This window comes from Schistocerca americana, unplaced genomic scaffold (genome assembly GCF_021461395.2).
Source record: "Schistocerca americana isolate TAMUIC-IGC-003095 unplaced genomic scaffold, iqSchAmer2.1 HiC_scaffold_47, whole genome shotgun sequence".
NCBI classification, from domain to species: Eukaryota; Metazoa; Arthropoda; class Insecta; order Orthoptera; family Acrididae; genus Schistocerca; species Schistocerca americana.
This window is the reverse complement of record NW_025726203.1, coordinates 2,127,501-2,132,500: the sequence shown is the minus strand read 5'-3', so window position 1 is coordinate 2,132,500 and position 5,000 is coordinate 2,127,501. Positions and strand designations below refer to the sequence as shown.

General features: G+C 53.6%; 1 non-coding gene across 1 annotated transcript in view; it reads right to left on the bottom strand.

The window, feature by feature from the left end:
• Window positions 1-1,144, bottom strand: part of LOC124584105 — a 1,910-nt gene extending 766 nt beyond the window's left edge. The window contains exon 1 of the ribosomal RNA XR_006974516.1: window positions 1-1,144. This exon is cut by the window's left edge and continues 766 nt beyond it. This is a non-coding gene — a ribosomal RNA (small subunit ribosomal RNA).
• Window positions 1,145-5,000: the final 3,856 nt, after the last annotated feature.

Sequence of the window (5,000 nt, the reverse complement as noted above, 5' to 3'; positions counted from 1 at the left end):
GATCGCTGGCTGGCATCGTTTATGGTTAGAACTAGGGCGGTATCTGATCGCCTTCGAACCTCTAACTTTCGTTCTTGATTAATGAAAACATACTTGGCAAATGCTTTCGCTTCTGTTCGTCTTGCGACGATCCAAGAATTTCACCTCTAACGTCGCAATACGAATGCCCCCGCCTGTCCCTATTAATCATTACCTCGGGTTCCGAAAACCAACAAAATAGAACCGAGGTCCTATTCCATTATTCCATGCACACAGTATTCAGGCGGGCTTGCCTGCTTTAAGCACTCTAATTTGTTCAAAGTAAACGTGCCGGCCCACCGAGACACTCACTCAAGAGCACCCTGGTAGGATTGCAACGGGGTCCGCCTCGGGACGCACGAGCACGCACGAGGCGCGTCGCACGCCTTCAGCTCGCCCCACCGGCAGGACGTCCCACGATACATGCCAGTTAAACACCGACGGGCGGTGAACCAACAGCGTGGGACACAAATCCAACTACGAGCTTTTTAACCGCAACAACTTTAATATACGCTATTGGAGCTGGAATTACCGCGGCTGCTGGCACCAGACTTGCCCTCCAATAGATACTCGTTAAAGGATTTAAAGTGTACTCATTCCGATTACGGGGCCTCGGATGAGTCCCGTATCGTTATTTTTCGTCACTACCTCCCCGTGCCGGGAGTGGGTAATTTGCGCGCCTGCTGCCTTCCTTGGATGTGGTAGCCGTTTCTCAGGCTCCCTCTCCGGAATCGAACCCTGATTCCCCGTTACCCGTTACAACCATGGTAGGCGCAGAACCTACCATCGACAGTTGATAAGGCAGACATTTGAAAGATGCGTCGCCGGTACGAGGACCGTGCGATCAGCCCAAAGTTATTCAGAGTCACCAAGGCAAACGGACCGGACGAGCCGACCGATTGGTTTTGATCTAATAAAAGCGTCCCTTCCATCTCTGGTCGGGACTCTGTTTGCATGTATTAGCTCTAGAATTACCACAGTTATCCAAGTAACGTGGGTACGATCTAAGGAACCATAACTGATTTAATGAGCCATTCGCGGTTTCACCTTAATGCGGCTTGTACTGAGACATGCATGGCTTAATCTTTGAGACAAGCATATGACTACTGGCAGGATCAACCAGGGAGCTGCGTCAACTAGAGCTGAGCAGCCGGCCGCCCGGGAGTGTGTCCCGGGGGCCCGCGCGAACACGCAAGCGTCCGCTCAATTATTCTGCAAACAGGAGGAGGCTGAGCTCCCCTGCACAATACACCTCGAAACCCTCTCAGGTCCCGGCGGCGCGCAGCGCCGTCCTAAGTACTTGGTCGGGTTCGAGAGTGGCGCAATCGCCCGGAGTTTGGCGAGTAGACGCTTTAGGTGCGACCACCCGTGCTCCCAACTGAGCTTGCCGCTGCCGACAGAGGCCCGGGAGCGTGCTGTCGTGGCATTGCCGGCGGGAGACAACACGCGCCACCTACGGTGGCCGGCAGCTCCAACGCCAGCGCCACAGAAGGACAAAAGCCCCACTTGGGTGCCGAAGCGAACTCTCCCAGCACAGCGCACGCGCCAACACGTCCGCACAGCTGCGATACAATCCACCTGCGAGAACCGCAGAGGCGACCGAGCAGCAGACGGCGTCGCGGCGCCGAGCGCCGGGCGGCGGCGCATCCTCAGCGCACACAGTCCTCAATCGGACCAGCACACTGCAGATGTCCACCGCGCTTCGCACCGGGCCCGCGAGGACCTACTTTGGCCGCACGGCGCCGCGTGCAGGGTGCGCCGGCGCGCAGCTGCGCCGCCTGCCGCCTCCGTCGGCCGGCGCGCCTGCCACTGGCCGCCCCCACCAGCCGGCTGTAGCGCGTGCGCCCACGCACCGCGCGGCCAGCACGCCGGGAGGCCCCCCCTCACCGGCCGGGGACGGTCCCACCCAGCCACCGCCGCGTATCGCTTCACACCCACATGCCATTCACGTTCGTGGGCATGGTGGGTATCGCTGAAACAACCGGTTGGTAGCTCAACCGATCGTCGCCATCACTGATTCACCTCTAGCGAGAACAACCGCACCACAACGGTTTACCAGTTGTTCATTTGCGTAACGTCACCAGCAAACGTAGACGTCCATCGCCATTTGCAAATTCAACGATTGTTGCATGCCTGTGTCAGGTGTCACGACACACTATGTCTGCCCACATACACGCAACAACATGTGCACGCTTCGCGAACACGTGGAAGGTGGCCCCCGTACGTATGCGATGTCCATTGCGCGAACGACTGTCAACCGGCCTCTGTCGCATGTCGCAGATGTGGAACGCAGTGCACCATGCTATCACGGTGTGTGAGAGGAGACGACTACGTCTGACAACACGCGCCACTACATCAACAGACGGCTCATGCTGATCGCCATCCACGGCATACCATACTGCAATCCAGCTCTTATAGGGAGACGACACGTAGCTGAGTGCACAATATTTGGACCGTATGGTTCGCCGTTGTTGGCGCAGTCGTGGTACGGTCACACATGTACCACGATGTATCATTCAGTACATGAGGACCAATGTGCAGTACAGTGTGTGATTTGGACGTACAACATCAGCGGACAGTTGACACAAGCCGTACCACAACGTAGGCTGTGCTTCGCCATGCGAATGCCAATGAACAACTGCGAAGGGCATTGAGCATGTACGTCCTACTGCCATCCGCATTACAGTGTATAGCTGCAAGGTGTTTCACATGAAGCGATACTCTGGGGACCGGGCAGTGCGAGTAGCAAACTATATTGCGGGGGTTGCAGTTAGGCAACACTACACTAATTTAACGCGTCGTATGACAATTACAGAGCAGGTTAAGGCCCAACGTGTGTTGGGTTAAGGCCCAACGTGTGTTGGGTTAAGGCCCAACGTGTGTTGGGTTAAGGCCCAACGTGTGTTGGGTTAAGGCCCAACGTGTGTTGGGTTAAGGCCCAACGTGTGTTGGGTTAAGGCCCAACGTGTGTTGGGTTAAGGCCCAACGTGTGTTGGGTTAAGGCCCAACGTGTGTTGGGTTAAGGCCCAACGTGTGTTGGGTTAAGGCCCAACGTGTGTTGGGTTAAGGCCCAACGTGTGTTGGGTTAAGGCCCAACGTGTGTTGGGTTAAGGCCCAACGTGTGTTGGGTTAAGGCCCAACGTGTGTTGGGTTAAGGCCCAACGTGTGTTGGGTTAAGGCCCAACGTGTGTTGGGTTAAGGCCCAACGTGTGTTGGGTTAAGGCCCAACGTGTGTTGGGTTAAGGCCCAACGTGTGTTGGGTTAAGGCCCAACGTGTGTTGGGTTAAGGCCCAACGTGTGTTGGGTTGAGGCCCAACGTGTGTTGGGTTGAGGCGCAACATAGGTTAGGTTGAGGCGCAACATGGGTTAGGTTGAGGCGCAACATGGGTTAGGTTAAGGCGCAACATGGGTTAGGTTAAGGCGCAACATGGGTTAGGTTAAGGCGCAACATGGGTTAGGTTAAGGCGCAACATGGGTTAGGTTAAGGCGCAACATGGGTTAGGTTAAGGCGCAACATGGGTTAGGTTAAGGCGCAACATGGGTTAGGTTAAGGCGCAACATGGGTTAGGTTAAGGCGCAACATGGGTTAGGTTAAGGCGCAACATGGGTTAGGTTAAGGCGCAACATGGGTTAGGTTAAGGCGCAACATGGGTTAGGTTAAGGCGCAACATGGGTTAGGTTAAGGCGCAACATAGGTTAGGTTAAGGCGCAACATGGGTTAGGTTAAGGCGCAACATAGGTTAGGTTAAGGCGCAACATAGGTTAGGTTAAGGCGCAACATAGGTTAGGTTAAGGCGCAACATAGGTTAGGTTAAGGCACAACACGGGTTAGGTTAAGGTACAACACGGGTTAGGTTAAGGTACAACACGGGTTAGGTTAAGGTACAACACGGGTTAGGTTAAGGTACAACACGGGTTAGGTTAAGGTACAACACGGGTTAGGTTAAGGTACAACACGGGTTAGGTTAAGGTACAACACGGGTTAGGTTAAGGTACAACACGGGTTAGGTTAAGGTACAACACGGGTTAGGTTAAGGCACAACACGGGTTAGGTTAAGGCACAATACGGGTTAGGTTAAGGCACAACACGGGTTAGGTTAAGGCACAACACGGGTTAGGTTAAGGCACAATACGGGTTAGGTTAAGGCACAATACGGGTTAGGTTAAGGCACAATACGGGTTAGGTTAAGGCACAATACGGGTTAGGTTAAGGCACAATACGGGTTAGGTTAAGGCACAATACGGGTTAGGTTAAGGCACAATACGGGTTAGGTTAAGGCACAATACGGGTTAGGTTAAGGCACAATACGGGTTAGGTTAAGGCACAATACGGGTTAGGTTAAGGCACAATACGGGTTAGGTTAAGGCACAGTACGGGTTAGGTTAAGGCACAATACGGGTTAGGTTAAGGCACAATACGGGTTAGGTTAAGGCACAATACGGGTTAGGTTAAGGCACAATACGGGTTAGGTTAAGGCACAATACGGGTTAGGTTAAGGCACAATACGGGTTAGGTTAAGGCACAATACGGGTTAGGTTAAGGTACACATTGTTGTAAGGAAAGGTGTTTTGGGGGGGGGTGGCCGGTTTGTTGATTGTGATTATCGTAAGTAAATGACTGCGGCATCATCTGATTTGGCACGTCAGGGTGCACCTTTGGCTCATGACAGGCGGCGCTCTGATTCCATGCTTGTGGCAGACCTGTGTCTTTCATTCCTGCCATTGTTTTTGTGGTGTGACAGGAGGCAGTATTGTGATGTTGGGTGCACCCCTGTGTAGGACATGTGTGGGTGTTGGTGGCTTAGCTGAGCAATGGTGGTTGTCGGAAGGGTGGGATATTCTGTTTTCCGAGTGGACCTCCCGGTCTGGTTATGATAGTGTGGATTGTCTAATGTGGCAGAGAGGATGCACTGGGTGTTGTTCCATGCTGGTGCTTACATATTGTCTGTGTGCCTGTTACAGGCAGAGAGTAGTGCGTGATA